This window comes from Salmo salar, chromosome 25, assembly GCF_965601325.2.
Source record: "Salmo salar chromosome 25, fSalSal1, whole genome shotgun sequence".
NCBI classification, from domain to species: Eukaryota; Metazoa; Chordata; class Actinopteri; order Salmoniformes; family Salmonidae; genus Salmo; species Salmo salar.
The window spans coordinates 47,721,502-47,741,825 of NC_138315.1; positions in this window are offsets into that span (position 1 = coordinate 47,721,502).

Below are 20,324 nucleotides of genomic sequence, written 5' to 3' on the forward strand. Positions count from 1 at the left end.
GTTCTGATACCTAGCGTGGGCTGTGTTTCTCTGCAGCGCTGCTGCTCGTTGACTCCATGTTGGGGGTTCAACACCCTCATGTTAAAGTCTCACTTCCTATAAACAAATTCCAATCTATCTGCTAACAGTTTATCCAATAGGAAGTGATTCAACTCTGTTTATTTCATGATATTTCTAAATCAACCATGTCTGGATGTTTCAACCCAGTCAACTCCAGATTCTCCTCCTCAACCCCTCCTTCTTAATACTTGTCATTGTATGTCTCATCTCACTCCGTCCTCAAAATTCTCTGTCGTTCTTTGCTTTAGTGAGACCCTGTAAAAGAGCTGATGAGTAATGGCCATACAGTACATGTTTTAAGCTGTTCATAGTTCCTGGAAGACCAGTGGGAGTGAGATAAGATATCACACCCTCTTAATCACCATGGTCTGGTCTGGGCTGCCTTCTTATCAAGACTTCTATACTAGGTCCACTTTGTGGTAGCAATCAGCTGGGAGGGGACCATCTACGGAATGCTTATAAATGCTTTAGAGAGAAAGAGTGTGTGTGCTCTCTCTCTGGGCTGGCTGGCTAGCTAGATAGGTATCTAGCTAGCAAACGTAGCTGCACACAATAACACCATTGTCTATATCAGCATGTGAAGTAGCTAGCTAGCTTTAAAATCACCTAAACAAACTGTATATCTGCATTTGTGAGGTGGCATGTACAGGCTGGCTACTAGGATAGGATGTGTACTGTAGAATTATCTAAAATAAGGAGGCACGACAACGAGGTTCTAGCTTCAGCATGTTTACTAGCCTAGTCTGCGCATGTTAAACATAGGTACGGATACCCACAAGGGACATCCTACTACATCTTTCCCTCTCCAAGGAACAAGAATGCACCATTCATAACCAGTGACACATGACTGAAATGCAATTTGGAAACCAGTATTATTCTCTTTATTAACATGCTACTTCACATCCTAAACCAGAATTATCTTTCACATGCTACTTCACATCCTGAAATAGTTTTATTCTGTTTAACATTCTACTTCACATCCAGAAACAGTACTATTCTGTTAAATAAAGCCCCTTGCTTTTTTTTCGATTTTTACTAACGACATGCCACTAACTTTGAAGAAAGCCAGTGTGACAGTGTACGCAGATGACTCAACACTATCCACGTCAGCTACCACAGCAACTGAAATGACTGAAACACTCAACAAAGAGCTGCAGTTAGTTTCAGAGTGGGTGGTTGGGAATAAGTTAGCTCAAAATATTTATAAAACTAAAAGCATTGTATTTGGAACGAAACACTCACTAAACCCTAAACCTACACTAAATCGTGTAATAAATCATGTGGAAATTGAGCAAGTTGAGATGACTAAACTGCTTGGAGTAACACTAGATTGTAAACTGTCATGGTCAAAACATATTGATACAACAGTTACTAAGATGGGGAGAAGTCTATCTATAATAAAGTGATGCTCTACCTTCTTCACAGCACTATCAACAAGGCAGGTCCTACAGGCCCTAGTTTTGTTGCACCTTGACTACTGTTCAGTCGTGTGGTCAGGTGTCACAAAAAAGGACTTAGGAAAATTGCAATTGGCTCAGAACAGGGCAGCACGGCTGGCCCTTGGATGTACACAAAGAGCTAATATTAATATTATGCATGTCAATCTCTCCTGGCTGAAAGTGGAGGAGAGATTGACTTCATCACTACTTTTAATTATGAGAGGTATTGACATGTTGAATGCACCAAGCTGTCTGTTTAAACTACTGGCACACAGCTCAGACACCCATGCATACCCCAGAAGACATGTCACAAGTGGTCTCTTCACAGTCCCCAAGTCCTGAACAGACTATGGGAGGCACACAATACTACATAGAGCCATGACTACATGGAACTCTATTCCACATCAGGTAACTGATGCAAGCAGTAAAATTAGATTTAAAAAAACAGATTAAAAAACACCTTATGGAACAGCGGGGACTGTGAAGCAACACAAACATTAGCACATACACATGCATACACACACACCCCCCTCCCCCCCACACACACACACATGATAACATACACACTATACATACACATGGATTTAGTACTGTAGATATGTGGTAGTGGTGGAGTAGGGGCCTGAGGGCACACAGTGTGTTGTTAAATCTGTGAATGTATTGTAATGTTTTTAAAATGGTATAAACTGCCTTAATTTTGCTGGACCCCAGGGAGAGTAGATGCTTTGGCAGCAGCTAATGGGGATCCATAATAAAAACAAATACAAACACTTCCCATCCTAAAACAGTATTATCCTCTTTACAATGCTACTTCACATCCTGAAAGAGTACTATTCTCTTTAACATCCTACGTCACATCCTGAAACAGTATGAAGGCATTCAATTACACAGTCTTAACTTAGTCTCTTTTTGCTGGGTATGGTCCCCAGCAGTATGTATTCTATTCATGTAACGTAGTCTTTCAGCCACTCTGTTGGCTTCACATTCCTTTTCGGGCGAGCTTGTGAATCTGTGAGAATGCTTTTATGGCGAGCTTCTTGCTATGTGAGCATTCTCTCTACTTCCATGATGCATTGATGTAAATCTGTAAGCTAATAGAGTCCTGTATAGATCCTTGTTATTTTTCAGCAGTCCCTTGACTGTTTTCACAGCTCTCTCTGCCTCACCATTACTCTTTGCATTGTAGGGACTACTGCTCACATGTGGGAAGTCATATTCTGAAGCCAAAGGCAGAATAGGAGCTCTTGGAGAACTGGGGAGCGTTTTCTGTAACCAGGACCTTAGCGACCCCTTGCCTGGAAAAAAATGTACTTGAATCCCTTCATAGCACCAGCTGATGTGGTTATGGGTGTCTTTGCTATTTCAATGTATATTGAATAGTAATTTATAACTAGCAAATAAGTGTCCTTTTTCCAATAGAACAAAGCTGCCCCTACCTTTTGTCATGGACGTTTTAGCAGCTCCGTTGCCATCATTGGTTCAAGATGACAGGGTTGATATTTTGCATATACCTCACACTGGGTCGCCAGATTGGCAATCTAAGTACTCAGACCCAGCCACCACACCGACTGTTGAGTCCACATTCTGCATTTGGAAATCCCCATGTGTACTTCATGTACTCTATCTAGCATTTCTGTAGAGTCTCTGGGAGAGTCTCTGGGAGAGTCTCTGGGAAAACTATCCGTGGTCCTTTCATGAGAAGGTCTCCATTACAGTGGAAGTCTCTTTGCTGCACCCAATAGGGGCTTCAGCAGCTGAGGAAGTTCCTCCTGCCTGGACCATCCCTTTTTTTGCACTGCTGTACTATCTGTTGGAACATGGGGTCTCGCTATTGCTCCTCTTGCAATCTGCTGCAGTTTGGTCTGAGATGCAGGTAGACTGTTTCTTACCGGCCACCTGTACCCCACCCTCCAGACATTGCTCCTCCTCTGTTAATGGGCTGTTTTTAATTGGGGCCCTGGAGAGTGTCACTGCTATGATCTGTGCCTTCCCTGGCACATACACCATCTTCTAGGTGAACCTCAGCAATCTGAGGCAAAAGCGCTGAAATCTGTGAGGCAAGTCATCCAGTGCTTTTGTTCCTAACAGAGCCAACAGTGGTTTGTGGTGAGTCTCTGCTTTAAACTGCAGACCAATAGGGTAGTGGCTGAGCCTTTTACATGCCCATGTGATAGCCAATGCCTCGTTCTCCACTTGTACATACCTAAGCGTTTATGAGATGTGTGCTATTGGACACCACTCCATGTTGTCCTGCATCTGTCTGAGGACTGCCGCTAGCCTAAAGCATGATGTATCTGCTGATACCTTTGTCTTAGTGTGGGGACAGAACTGGGCCAGCACTCTCTGTGAGGCCAGGTCTTCTTTGATTTTGTCAAACGCCACCTGTTTGTCATGACGTTGCCCTCTTTGGGTACAGCGGGCACTATTCCCCCTCTGCACCATCCCCCTCTCTCTGTCTCCCCTACACCCCGGGCTGCTGCGAACTCAGGTCGTGCATTCCTTTCCGGAAGGGAATCCTGCCTCATGGCCAGACAGTATAGAGAGAGAGTGAGTTTTCATAGAGAGAACAAAGGCATTTCTTCCACCTCACAGAACTGGAGGTCCAAACAATATTTATGTTCTGGAGAATGTATAAAAGATTGGTGAAGAATCCAGCTATGAACTGGTCCGCTTGGTACAATTTTGTGATTCTCATGAGAGACAATACGGCCACATTACCATAACACTGTTTCTACAATAGCCTCAGTTATGAGGCTTACATCTAATTCTTGTATAAAATGAATGAGTAAAGATGATACTATTTGTGAAATGATGATGATGTGATGAGACGGGACCAGTACCTCTATCATAGAGGGAAATAAGGTTTAAGTAGATTGCTGAATCTTTTAACCATCCCACGTGGTTAAACTCTTAGACTATCGATACCGACAGAATAAGAACAAGTCTTTGATATTAATTACTAGTCTACAGCTAGGAATTCGGTATCATTGAACGCGACGACCGACAACCGCCGAAACATCTATTCTATAACGACATGAATGAATGTCACTCTGAAATATGCAATATAACCACGACAGAGAGAGCGAGAGAGGGTGGACAAACTTCAACAGAAACAAACTTTTCAACAGAGATCCTGACGACACACTGAGCGTAAATATATATATTGATTGCAATTATTCCCGAATGAGTGAGCGTTCATGTGCAAAGGATTAGCATTTCAATGGTTATAATTATCAACTTTGTATTGTCTCTTATCTTTTCCGCCCTTATCAGTCCCTCTGCCTAACAAGCCGCCATGCCGGTTTAGCCCACTAGGGCACATTCCCCTTTCATTTCTTTGTAACCATATCTACTTTGTTTGTTTTTGTGATGCATTTCTGTGAGTACTTAGTTAGTAAATAAATGATTTTAAGACAATTGATGTATGGATGACTCATATTGAAGACTGGGTTTGTGCAGATAACCATCAATTTACGACGTTTGGAATGAGACTAACGTGAGGTAAAGAATAATTAATTAATCAGAAGACTAAGTGATCAGATATTAAAATATCTAAAATGTTTATTAGGAAATGTATAACTTTGTAATCTGAATATTTTCCTTGGTGCCCCTACTTCCTAGTTAACCTGTTAGGGCTAGGGGGCAGTATTGACACGGCCGGATAAAAAACGTACCCGATTTAATCTGGTTACTACTCCTGCCCAGTACCTAGAATATGCATATAATTAATGGCTTTGGATAGAAAACACCCTAAAGTTTCTAAAACTGTTTGAATGGTGTCTGTGAGTATAACAGAACTCATATGGCAGGCCAAAACCTGAGAAGATTCCATGCAGGCGTACACATCACTTACGATCTGAAATGGTCCACCCACACAGACAGTGTGATGAAGAAGGTGCAACAGCGCCTCTTCAAACCTCAGGAGGCTGAAGAAATGTGTCTTGGCACCTAAAACCCTCACAAACTTTTACAGATGCACAATTGAGAACATCCTATTGGGCTGTATCACTGCCTGGTATGGCAACTGCATTGCCCGCAACCACAGGGCTCTCCAGAGGGTAGTGTGGTCTGCCCAAAGCATCACCGGGAGCAAACTACCTGCCCTCCATGACACCTACAGCACCTGATGTCACAGAAAGGCCAAAAAGATCATCAAGGACAACAACCACCCGAGCTACTGCCTGTTCACCCCGTTATCATCCAGAAGGCAAGGTCAGTACAGATGCATCAAAGCTGGGACCGAGAGACTAAAAAACAGCTTTTATCTCAAGGCCATCAGACTGTTAAATAGCCATCACTAGCGCATTAGAGGCTGCTTCCCATTATACATAGACTTGAAATCACTGGCCACTTTAATAATGGAACACTAGTCACTTTAATAATGTTTACATATTTTTGCTTTGCTCATCTCATATGTATATGCTGTATTCTTTTCTACTGTATTTTAGTCAATGCCACTCCAACAATGCTCATACTAATACTTATATATTCCTTAATTCCTATGTTTTACTTTTAGGTTCTGTGTATTGTGTGTATTGTTTTGAATTGTTAGATATTAATGCACTGTTGGAGCTAGAAACACAAGCATTTCGCTACACCCGCAATAACATCTGCTAAACATGTGTATGTGATGAATAAAATCTTATTTGATTTGATGTTCGAATTCTAGCTAGGTGGCTAACATTAGCTAGCTGGCTAACATTAGCTAGGCTATGATTAGGGGTTAAGTTTAGAAGTTAGGTTAAAAGGTTAAGGATAGGTTTAGGGGAAGGATCATCTGAAAGGGTTAAGGTTAGGGGACATGGAAGTACAACACTTTGAAATATAGATAGCTCTTTCTCTTTCCTCTTGCTTCTCCTTCACTTTGAATACATTAATTTGTTCAAAACTGTTCAACTATTGTATTTCTCTCTCTTTACATCAACTACTCACCACATTTTATGCACTGCGGTGCTGGCTAACTGTAGCTTATGCTTTCAGTACTAGATTATTTCTCTGCTCCTTTAAATTGGGTGGACAACATGTCAGTTAATTCTACAAGAGCTCTGATAGGTTGGAGGATGTCCTCCGGAGGTTGTCTTAATTACTGTGTAAGTCTATGGCATGGGTTGAGAACCACGAGCCTCCTAGATTTTGTATTGAAGTCAATATACCCAGAGGAAGATGGGAACTCCTCTGTCTACACCATGGTTCCACCCTACAGAGTGCTGTTGAGGCTACTGTAGACCTTCATTGCAAAACAGTGTGTTATAATCAATTATTTCATGACATCAATATATTTACTATAGTTTTATCAAAAAATTATAACTTTTTATGACATTCACTGAGGAGGATGGTCCTCCCCTTCCTCCTCTGATGAGCTTCCACTGGTTGTGTATGTACAATATATACCCCAAAATATACCCCAAAACATGTTTGTGCCAGTTTTCACGCAAAAGTTGACATTTATAAAAATGTAAGTTGACAAGTGAGAATGTGCTTATCCTCCCACAAACTTTAGACCACAGTTTCTACTAGTTGCAGTCTTGCATTGCCAGAAGGCAACAGTAGACTAGTAGTAGTCTGGTGCAGGAATATATGATGACACTCTTATTCAGAACAAAATAAATGTGTAGAAATATAATAACAAGATGCAATCATTTGCTGTTAGTGAGAAGAGCAACATTTGTATTTGTTTAATCTATGCATTCTATGAATTATTTTGTTGCCGTAGAATAGAATAGACTAGAATAAAACTTTAATGTCCATCCAGGCTGAAATGTTTTCTTTGGCATCACCTTCATTAAAATAATCACATACACGTACATTCTCACATCATACACATTTAAACCAGTCAGTACATCATGTTACATACACTAACAACATGGAGGAGATTAATACATTCACTTACAACCGTCCACTGTCCCAACTGCACTGGATAGATAAGTACATACCATGATCATTGCACAATAAATTCCTCACCTTTTTTGAGTGTGATTGTTTCATACTTGTGAAATAGCCTATAGGCCTACGACAAGTGACGACATAGGCTACCATTCGTCCTATATCAAATTTCATTGGACTACTTCACAGTATTAAATATATAAGTTATTTAAAGTATTTTGCTCTATGCGATTTGATCCCGAGGTGCAGTTTAACGGTATAACAAACGGGTTCACCCTTTTCAATTGACGTTTGTAGGCTACGTCTGAATACTGTAATGTCAAATGTCTCGAGTAGACAATATCTCATTTATAAACCCAATACATAATGCATACATGTACTGTATATCATCAACATCAAAGAATAAAACCCTTAACTTTTCTGCCAATGATGAGTTCATATTTTCCAAAGTAGCTATACAATGCACATCTCTCATTTAATTGGGCTTATTATATAAGCTATTTTAATTTAAAGTTTTTGCTCTATGCATCGGAAAGGCAGTGCAATTTTTACAGGTGAACAGTCAGTTGATTGTTTGCATTGAAGTATGTAGGCTACCACTGTAAGTAGGTCTACCATAGTTGCGGGCAGTGCAAACATTATTGAATTCAAATGATCTGTTTACCGTTCCACAACAATTTGCAATTGTTTTTCTGTCTTCCAGGAAAGGTCAGATACAGCAAATGTCACAAGAAAACATTCTGCCAACACCAAATACATTTGATCATGTTGGCAATTGCTTTATTCTTTCGATGGCCTACTGTCTTGGCCTAATTCCAATACTTCCAAAGTACATTGCAAATAAGGGCGTTATTTTCACCATAAAAGGTGAATGATGGCCGTTTTTCATTCAGAGTTATAATGCTCGTTTACGCGCACAGTTTTACGACAGGTCTGATTTATAACAGGAAACATGTGCGCCAAGTTTAGAAATCTCAATATTTTTGTGCTTAAACAGTCTTTTCATAAATGGCTCATGCAGATACATTATTTAGTTTAAAATGTAGGCAACATTTATAAATGAGGCCCCACTTCTTGCTGTCTGCTGTCTACCTTTTGGCATGCAAGGGCCCGGAGACATGCAGAGGCTTGAGAGTCAATGTGCAGTAGTCAATTTATGACACAGTAAAGTGAGCAGACTGGTTCAACTAGGCTGTGTTGCGGTGCCTAAGCCTAAATGTGTTCTGGGGTATTGAAGATATATAACAAGCTAAAAGTTATGACTGCATCATTCTGCTGTCAGTTGCTACTCCACTTGACTGTGCACAGCGCCATATGGGAGCCCTGTTGAAGCAACTCGAGTAAAACCATGCAATTAATTCTGAATTACTCCAGACAATCTGCTGCTAGAGCGGACTAATGAAACTGACGTGGATGGCCTCAGAGCACAGGAGGGGATGGAGGCTTCTGGCTCAGAGCTACAACATACACACTTATGCATGGATGGACAAAACGCACGAACACACAACCACACGAACACACTGGCACACAGTCTCTCTCACACAGTCACACAGTCTGCTTCATACAGGTTTCCAGGAAGCATCTGCATGACTGCCCTAAATTTGCCTGACGTGAGCCTGAAATTGAATCTAATGCAGCCCTCTCTGGAGACATTGCGCAGCACACTGGTAAATTATTGAGAGGAAAAAAAGCAGCTGTGGACAGCATAATTTAACCCAAATAAATCAGGGATATAAGAAAGGAATGGTAACTGGAGTATTTGTTGACTGTTGGCATATCTGTTGATGTAGTGCACAGCCAGTGTGTGTGTGTGTGTGTGTGTGTGTGTGTGTGTGTGTGTGTGTGTGTGTGTGTGTGTGTGTGTGTGTGTGTGTGTGTGTGTGTGTGTGTGTGTGTGTGTGTGTGTGTGTGTGTGCCGTTTAGGGGCAGAATGGTGCACAAATGCAAAAATAGAAGCACTCACTTAGGTATGAGTAGATATAACATATACTGAACAAAAATAGAAACACAACATGCATCAATGATTTTACTGAGTTAATGTTCAAATAAGGAAATCAGTCAATCAAAATAAATAAATTAGGGCCTAATCTATGGATTTCGCATGACTGGGCAGGGCCACAGCCATGGGTGGGCCTGGGAGGGCATAGGCCCACCCACTTGGGAGCCAGGCCCAGCCAGTCAGAATGAGTTTTTCCCAACAAAAGGACTTTATTACAGACAGAAACTCCACTCAGTTTTTTCAGCTGTCCGGGTGGCTTGTCTCAGACAATCCCGCAGGTAAAGAAGCCGGATGTGGAGGTCCTGGGCTGGCGTGGCTACACGTGGTCTGCAGTTTTGAGGCCGGTTGGACGTTGGAGGCGGCTTATGGTAGAGAAATGAACATTACATTCTCTGGCAACAGCTCTGGTGGTCATTCCTGCAGTCAGCATGCTAATGTCACGCTCCATCAAAACTTGAGCCATCTGTGGTATTGTGTTCCCTGTAGCTCAGTTGGTAGAGCATGGTGTTTGCAACGCCAGGGTTGTGGGTTCGATTCCCACAGGGGGCCAGCACAGAAAAAAAAAAAGTATGAAATTGCATTCACTACTGTAAGTCGCTCTGGATAAGAGCGTCTGCTAAATGACTAAAATGTAAATGTAAAAATGTGTTGTGTGACAAAACTGCACATTTTAAAGTGGCCTTTTATTGTCCCCAGCACAAGGTGCACCTGTGTAATGACCATGCTGTTTAATCAGCTTCTTGATATGCCACACCTTTCAGGTGGATGGATTATCTTGGCAAATGAGAAATGCTCACTAACAGAGACGTTAACAAATGTGCGCACAACATTTGAAAGAAATAAGCTTTTTGTGCATATGGAAAATATCAGGGATCTTTTTGATTTCAGCTCATGAAACGTGGGACCAACACTTTACTTTCTTCTGTTCATAAACCTGTCTCTGTCTCACTGTTGTCTCTGTATCATTATGTTACTACAGCAGTGTGTTTACCAGTCTCTGTCTCACTGTTGTCTCTGTATCATTATGTTACTACAGCAGTGTGTTTACCAGTCTCTGTCTCACTGTTGTCTCTGTATCATTACAAGTAGGCCCCATAACACATCACTCTGTGTATCTGTGAGTATTGCTTTCCCCATCTGTCTGGGAATATAACCGTCCCAGTTTAGTTCACTGCACAGCACTGGCAAAATGATGGAGCAGACATGAATACCCGGCAGCTCCACGGGCAGAGTGGTTAGTGTAGCATGCTTTAATTCTCATCTCTTTCCTCACTCACAAAACAGATTAGCTCCAATGCTCTCATAGCTTGTCTTCATGTGCTGAATATGTCTTCGGTTATTTCAACGTTCACTACTTGGCACAAAAAAAAAAAAAAAACGTAATTATTTATGACTTCAAGTAGAGAAATAAAAAAAAAGGAATGTTTTTTATTTTTAATGAGTGAGTTCACTGTGGAGCCACAGGCAGTGACAGAAGAAAGAGGAAATAACTTTACAGGATTAAAGTAGATATGTTTTCATTTGGAGGGAGATTAAATTAATCTGCCGTTATTGAGTTTCTTAATAGCATTCAGCCAGGGAGGTCAGGCTGCCTAATTATATATATATATAAAATAAAATAAATGATATCATTAAAATATTGGATTTGAATATGACTAATCTGCCAATATCTCTCAGCTAAGAGTTATGTTTTGAGATGACATGAAGGTCGTAGGAAAGGTTGTCTTTATTAAAAAGTTAGTTCAAATAACACTCAACACTTAGCCAATTGAAAAGATTACAATCTCTTTGATGGTCTAATACATTTCCTATTACGATATTATAATTAATTATATATTTCCTATGTGCCCCTTTCCTTTTCATGTGCTCTCAACAGCTGTGCTGCTATCGCATGTTTACCCTATCGCATGTTAACGCTATAGCATGTTGCTTTGCTAACCCTAACCCTCCCTAACCCACCCTAACCATCCATAACCATCCCTAACCATCCCTAACCTTATCACATGTTGCTTTGCTAATGGGATCCACAGAGAACAACCTGATTACCAAGAACCTGAGTGATAAAGGTGATGGAGTGATGGTTCAGCATAGATCCTGTATCATAGATCCTGCGTGGTAGATCCTGCATGATAGATCCTGCATGATAGATCCTGCATGATAGATCCTGCATGATAGATCCTGCATGGTAGATCCTGCATGATAGATCCTGCATGATAGATCCTGCATGATAGGTCCTGCATGGTAGATCCTGCATGATAGATTCTGTATGTTAGATCCTGTATGTTAGATCCTGTATGTTAGATCCTGCATGATAGATCCTGCATGATAGATCCTGCATGATAGATCCTGCATGATAGATCCTGCATGGTAGATCCTGCATGATAGATTCTGTATGTTAGATCCTGTATGATAGATCCTGCATGATAGATCCTGCATGGTAGATCCTGCATGATAGATTCTGTATGTTAGATCCTGTATGTTAGATCCTGTATGTTAGATCCTGTATGTTAGATCCTGTATGATAGATCCTGTATGATAGATCCTGCATGATAGATCCTGTATGTTAGATCCTGTATGATAGATCCTGTATGATAGATCCTGTATGATAGATCCTGCATGATAGATCCTGCATGATAGATCCTGCATGATAGATCCTGCATGATAGATCCTGTATGATAGATCCTGTATGATGATCCTGTATGATAGATCCTGTATGATAGATCCTGTATGATAGATCCTGCATGATAGATCCTGTGTGACCAAGAATATGTCAATGCTACCTGCGTTTAACAGAGTTAAAGTCAATTGCATCTCTATTAGAAGGGTTTTAGTACTAATATCTGACCCATACCCTGCAATCCCCTCCCTCCTCTCCTCTGTCCTCTGTCCTCTGTTGTCTCTCCTCTCTCCTGTCTCCTCGCTCCTCTCCCTCCGGAGTAGAGTTATGCTAGGTGTCCAGCCAGTCAACATCAGCGTTGACTTCTAGGCCAGATAACAGCTGGATGGTGCATGGTGGGGTTTGGATCTGTGTGAATGATTCAGTACCTCAAACATCAAACCCACAGAACCCACCTGGCTCTAGGCCAAGTATGGTCCAAAGATTCCCAGAACCACCCAGATTCTGATGCCTACTCCTGGACAAAAAAAAATCTGTTGAAAATTTTGACTTTTAATTGAACCTGTTTTTTTTAGCAGACCTCTTCAAATGATAGCTAGAGTCGTAATTACCAGACTGATTACCGCTGCGCTATCTGTCTGGAAAGGATACCGAGGGGCGTTGCACACAATAAATTCGAAAGCGATTGGATCATCTTCAACCAGTCAGAAAACAGAAGCCACAGTGCCGCATTTTGCGGGAGGAAAACAAGCACTCCAGAGAAAGGCTCATCAAGCAGCAAGAAAAACAACTTGTTAGCTAACATAGCTAGCTAAAGGTTAGCTAACATAGCTAGCTACTTACTTACCTTGGCTTGAACAAAGAGATGTCGACTGAACCGAAGCCATAGAGTGCCTGTCAACAGCGGCACTTCGCATTTATCATCAACTAAACCACCCCCATGGTCCGACGAAACAGTACCTAATGCCTGGGTCCCCCTCCAGTACCTAATCTAGGCTAAATGCAGTCCTTAATCCAATGAATCTGTCAAAGCAGTGGCCACAAGAGATATTTGTACTTCATGCTGACACATCCCATTTCCATCCATGTAAAATAATAAGGGAGGATAACTTCATTTGGGGACAGAGAGCAATAATGAAAGATGTTTTAACACGGTTAAGATTTGCCCCCGCACATTGACTCTGTACCGGTACCCACCCTGTATATAGCCTCGCTACTGTTATTTTACTGCTGCTCTTTAATTATATGTTATCTGTATTTATTTTTTATCTATTTTTTACCTGACGTATTTTTCATAAAACTGCATTGTTGGTTAATTAAGGGCTTTTAAGTAAGCATTTCACTGTAAGGTGTTGTATTTATATAACCTGTTGTATTTGGCGCATGTGACGAATAAAGTTTGATTTGAAAAGGAGAGAGGGATAAGCAGATGAGAAGTTCAGCCCATCACAGTAGATGTCCTGCGGTAGTTGAGAAGCCTGCTTTTCAAAAATTAGGTGAATATTCAAGCGCTTACAGGCCTATGTCTGTTTAATGGATTGCTTCCTAACAGTTGTGTTTGCTTCTGTTTTAATTACAGACAAACATTGCTTCCATGTCAAACATCGCATGCATTACAGCACAGCACACACCCACTAGCGCCCTACCTCACACAGAATACTACAGAAGGAATTAAAGTTGTGTTCAATGGCTGTGAGTAAAACTACATATTACATCCTGATATTATTGAAGTAACATAGTGTAATAATATAAAAAGGGTTGCTATGAATGCATTAATTATTGGAGCAACTCACTGATATAGAAATATATGGCATTAGTCTGAACAACGTGATACTAGATGATCTGAGTCTGAGAACTAGTGTGATACTAGGAGGTCTGAGAACTAGTGTGATACTAGGAGGTCTGAGTCTGAGAACTAGTGAGATGCTAGGAGGTCTGAGTCTGAGAACTAGTGTGATACTAGGAGGTCTGAGTCTGAGAACTAGTGAGATGCTAGGAGGTCTGAGTCTGAGAACTAGTGTGATACTAGGAGGTCTGAGTCTGAGAACTAGTGAGATACTAGGAGGTCTGAGAACTAGTGTGATACTAGGAGGTCTGAGTCTGAGAACTAGTGAGATACTAGGAGGTCTGAGTCTGAGAACTAGTGAGATGCTAGGAGGTCTGAGTCTGAGAACTAGTGTGATACTAGGAGGTCTGAGTCTGAGAACTAGTGAGATGCTAGGAGGTCTGAGTCTGAGAACTAGTGTGATACTAGGAGGTCTGAGTCTGAGAACTAGTGAGATGCTAGGAGGTCTGAGTCTGAGAACTAGTGAGATACTAGGAGGTCTGAGTCTGAGAAATAGTGAGATACTAGGAGGTCTGAGTCTGAGAACTAGTGTGATACTAGGAGGTCTGAGTCTGAGAACTAGTGAGATACTAGGAGGTCTGAGAACTAGTGAGATACTAGGAGGTCTGAGAACTAGTGTGATACTAGGAGGTCTGAGTCTGAGAACTAGTGAGATACTAGGAGGTCTGAGTCTGAGAACTAGTGAGATACTAGGAGGTCTGAGAACTAGTGTGATACTAGGAGGTCTGAGTCTGAGAACTAGTGAGATACTAGGAGGTCTGAGTCTGAGAACTAGTGAGATACTAGGAGGTCTGAGTATGAGAACTAGTGAGATACTAGATTATGAGTAGGCAGAGGTGAGACCAGGATGTATATTCCTTCATGACTCATCTGTTCTATGAACATCTCTCAGTTTGCAGCTATAGGTAGAAGGTGTCACAGAAGAGTACATGGTGATTGTGATGGCTGATACCTGAAACCTTTACTCTCCAGGTGACATATTTTTTTTGCATTTCATTACCATCACTTTTAATAATAAAGTGTTTGAAACAGTGAAAGTGTCAGACAGTGAAAGTGTCAGAGATGATGACGTTGTATTGAAAGATGCACCGGTCATGTCTACATCCATAAAGGAACTTACCTGTGACTTTTTCTCTCTCTCTCTTTTTTTTCTCTCTCTCTTTATCTCTCCCTCTCTCTTTCTCTCTCTCTCTTTCTCTCTCTCTCTTTTTCTCTCTCTTTTTTCTCTCTTTCTCTCTCTTTTTCTCTCTCTCTTTTCTTCTCTCTCTCTTTTCTTCTCTCTCTCTTTTTTTCTCTCTCTCTTTTTTTCTCTCTCTTTTTTACTCTCTCTTTTTTGCTGTCAGTACAGGAATGCCAGTAAGTGGAGAATTCTTTGGGATATTTAATGTTTTCGGGGGAAACACCAAGCCACCCATGGGAGAAATCAGCAAAATGGTAACACACAACAAACATATTGACGACAAACAGTTGCTCCAGTCAATTTAAGATTCAACCACTTAGAAGAAATGTGCCCGGTGCTGAGGATTAATTTTCTTCAAATTTTTCACCGAACCTAAAAAATAAATTATGATTTTCAGACCTTTCTTGTTAATTCACCAAACAGCTGTACTGGCAGCTGTATGCCCACGCACAAAAAGTTATTCAAAATGAAAATATGAGATATATATATATATAGAGAGAGACTATATATATATATATATATATATATATATATATATATATATATATATATATATACACAACAAAGATGATTGCGTGTGACAAATTAATTAATTAGATTGATGATTGAAGATGTGTGTTTTATCCATTTTAGAATAAGGATGAGTGTAACAAAATGTGGAAAAAGTCAAGGGGTTTGAGTGCTTTCCGAATGCACTGTAATCAAACAAAAAAAGGAAAGAAATGTAAAAATATTGATACACATTCATATTTGGGTTACTTTATGGAGTTATGAAATGAGCTACAAAAGATAAGAAAGGTTGCCAGATATGATACCATTGTATTGCTGATCCTCTAACTGAATAGCCCATTTTCTCTAGTTTGTGATGCTGCAAGACTTCCTTTATCCATAGCTAAAAGTAGGAGGAAATGTATCTTTCCACTTCTAGCAATAAGAGTAATAAATGCTAGCATATTGCCCATATAACTGTTCAGAAAGGTATCCAGGGTGCCACTTCGAATAATGCAACAAAGGCATAAGGTTCTGTAGGCCTCTCCAGTACCTTGGAAAAGTTTTTTTTTTTTTTAATTGGGCATATCCAAAACATGTGCAATAAAGTAGCAGGAGCCTGCTTACATCGGTCACAAGTGGAATACATTTCTGGTCTAATTTTGCATTTGATCAATGTAGCCAATGGACTATTTTAAATTGTATTACAGCATGTTTTAGAATGTATTCTCTGAAGCATACTCTGCCAAATTTAATCAGAAAGTTGTTCACCTAAATCTTCTTAATTTGTTCTTAACTTGTTCTGATTCTAGATTGTGCGAGTTTTTAATAGCATACACTGAATGTACAAAACATTAGGAACACCTGCTGTTTCCATGACATAGACTATCCAGGTGAAAGCTATGGTCCCTTATGGATGTCAATTGTTAAATCCATTTCAATCAGTGTAGATGAAGGGAGAAGACAGGTTAAAACCTGTTGTGGATAGGGGGCAGTATTTTCACGGCCGGATAAAAAACGTACCCGATTTAATCTGGTTACTACTCTTGCCCAGAAACTAGAATATGCATATAATTAGTAGATTTGGATAGAAAACACTCTAAAGTTTCTAAAACTGTTTGAATGGTGTCTGTGAGTATAACAGAACTCATATGGCAGGCATAAACCTGAGAAGATTCCAAGCAGGAAGTGGCCTGTCTGACAATTTGTAGTCCTTCTGTTGCATCTCTATCGAAATTACAGTATCTGAGCTGTTACGTGACACTTTCTAAGGCTTCCATTGGCTCTCTAAAGCCTTCAGAAACCGGATTGACGCGTCTCCTGTCTCTGGGCAGATAACAGCAGCACAGTTTGTCAGTGGACTGCCTGGTGACAGAGAGACTGGAGATGCGGGTTCACGAGACCTCGCCATTTTTTTTCTTTCCCTCTTTGAATGAATACAACATTGTCCGGTTGGAATATTATTGCTATTTTACGAGAAAAATAGCATAAAAAATTGATTTTAAACAGCGTTTGACATGCTTCTAAGTACGGTAATGGAACATTTTTACATTTTTTGTCACGAAATGCGCTCACGCGTTCCCCTTTGGATAGTGACCTGAATGCACGAACAAAACAGAGGTATTTGGATATAACTATGGATTATTAGGAACAAAAACAAAATTTGTTGTTGAAGTAGAAGTCCTGGGAGTGCATTCTGACGAAGAACAGCAAAGGTAATACAATTTTTAGTGAGCCCCGAAGTTGGCGGGTGTCTGAATAGCTAGCCTGTGATGGCTGAGCTATGTACTCAGAATATTGCAAAATGTGCTTTCGCTGAAAAGCTATTTTAAAATCTGACATAGCGATTGCATAAAGGAGTTCTGTATCTATAATTCTTAAAATAATTGTTATGTATTTTGTCAACGTTTATGATGAGTAATTTAGTAAATTCACCGGAAGTTTTCGGTGGGAATGCTAGTTCTGAACATCACATGCTAATGTAAAAAGCTGTTTTTGGATATAAATATGAACTTGTTTGAACAAAACATGCATGTATTGTATAACATAATGTCCTAGGAGTGTCATCTGATGAAGATCATCAAAGGTTAGTGCTGCATTTAGCTGTGGTTTGGGTTTTTGTGACATATATGCTTGCTTTGAAAATGGCTGTGTGATTATTTTTGGCTGGGTACTCTCCTGACATAATCTAATGTTTTGCTTTCGCTGTAAAGCCTTTTTGAAATCGGACAATGTGGTTGGATTAACGAGAGTCTTATCTTTCAAATGGTGTAAAATAGTCATATGTTTGAGAAATTGAAGTTATAGCATTTTTAAGGTTTTTGTATTTCGCGCCACGCTCTACCATTGGATATTGGTGAGGCGTTCCGCTAGCGGAACGTGTGTTCTCAGAAGGATTTTTAAGCCTTGAGAGAATAGAGCAGGGGTGTCAAACTCAAATACCCAGTGGGCCAAAATGTAAAACCTGAACAAAGTCGCGGGCCAACATTGAACAAATGAACCTTTTAATATGGACCCAAACAAGTTTTGCTTTAACATTGAATATGGAACAAGCATCGCTTATTACCATACAATATATAATATTGTGGAGACATGCAAAATCGAATTTCAAATGAAAAAACACATCAATGGCATTCATTTATTAAATAAATAAAATTTAAATAAAAATCGTATGCCTCTTTTCTATTTGCAGCCTTCTGATTTAAATACCAAAATAAACTTTTTCCACTGGCTAATAATTTTACAAATAAAATGATAATAAATCAATCAACCATTCAAGCCCATGCCTTGTAGCAAGAAAAAGTGCACAAAGAAAACGTTAATTATTGCACACTGATCTAATCTGATGTGCCCAAGCCAGATACCTGGCATCTCTTCTTGGATGCTAGTTCATCAATGTCTGGGCTCAGGCTCTGAGCTGAAGAAATCCTCAGTATCGAGCGAAGGTGTTCATCAGTCAGACGTCTCCTGTGAGTTGTTTTGGTCATCTTCATCGAGGAGAAAAGTTGCTCGCATAGATAAGTGCTGCCGAACATGGAGAGCATCTGAGCAGCTTGGGTGCGGAGCTGAGGCATTGTGTCAGGGATGAACCGTGGAAACTGTGCGGCGCCCACAGCATCATACTTTGACTTCAGCGTGTCGTTGCACTGGAGTTCAATTGAAATGTTTGAAAATGCTTGCTTTTTCTCTGGGCATACGAGGTCACAAACTTTCATCATGCACTTTTTCACGAACTCTCCCTCATTAAAGGGCCGGGCTGATTTTGCGATCTCTGCTGCCACTATATAACTAGCCTTTACAGCAGCCTCACTTTGTGATGTGGCTTTTTTGAACATATTCTGTTGTGAAACCAAACTTCTTTTAATCTCCTCTACTTTCTGGCTCCTTTGAGTCATGTCCAGGTCCTTGTATTTGTCATGGTGTTTCGTTTCATAGTGTCGTCTAGTGTTGTACTCCTTACTTACAGCCACGTTGACTCCACAAACAAGACAAACAGGTTTGTCTTTTACATATGTAAACAGATATTCTGCCTCCCACTTGTCCAGAAAGCTCCTGTTTTCTGCCTTTCTTTTCGCCATTTTTGGGAAGGGATAGCGCGCTGACAGTTGTAGCGTCTATGTTGCTATGACTACTGTCACAGAGGAGAGGGCGTTTCTGGGTCCTGTCCTGATTGGCACGCGAAAACAACAGCAGAGCATTATGGGATTCGTAGTATTAGTGGTGAATGCGCTGTATAATACCGGCGGGCCAGCTCTAGTAGTAATTTGGTATTGTCTCGCGGGCCAAATATAATTACCCCGCGGGCCAAATTTGGCCAGAGTTTGACACCCATGGAATAGAGACATGGATTGTGTATGTGTGCCATTCAGAGGGTGAATGGGCAAGACAAAAGATGTAACTTCTTATGGATGGTGGCAGTATTGAGTAGCTTGGATGACTGACGTGCCCAGAGTAAACTGCCTGCTACTCACGCCCAGAAACTAAGATATGCATATTATTAGTATGCATATTATTAGATTTGGATAGAAAACACTCTGAAGTTTCTAAAACTGTTTGAATGATGTCTGTGAGTATAACAGAACTCATATGGCAGGAAAAAACCTGAGAAAAAATCCAAACAGGAAGTGGTTGTAGTTTTTCAAGTGATTGCCTATCCAAACTACAGTGTCTATGGGGTCATTTTGCACTTCCTAAGGCTTCCACTAGATGTCAACAGTCTTTAGAACCTTGTTTGAGGTTTCTACTGTGAAGTGGGGATGAATAAGAGCTCATTGAGTGAGAGGACTGCCAGCAGGGCATGAGCCTGAGCCTCAGCCATGCGCACTCACGTGAGAGGTAGCTCAGTTCCATTGCATTTCTGAAGACAAAGGATTTCTCCGGTTGAAACTTTATTGCGGATTTATGATAAAAACATTCTAAAGATTGATTCTATACGTCTTTTGACATGTTTCTACGAACTGTAATGGAATTTTTTTAGTTTTCGTCTGACCTGCGCGTCGTGAATTTGGATTTGTGAACTGAAGGCGCGAACAAAAGGGAGGACATAAAGGATCGACATAAAGGATCGACTTTATCGAACAAAACAAACATTTATTGTGGAACTGGGATTCCTGGGAGTGCATTCTGATGAAGATCATCAAAGGTAAGTGAATATTTATAATGCTATTTCTGACTATTGTTGACTCCAACATGGCGAATATATTGTATGGCATGTTTTTGTGTTTGAGCGCCGTACTCAGATTATTGCATGGTGTGCTATTTCAGTAAAGCTTTTTTGAAATCTGACACAGCGGTTGCATTAACCTCTTGGG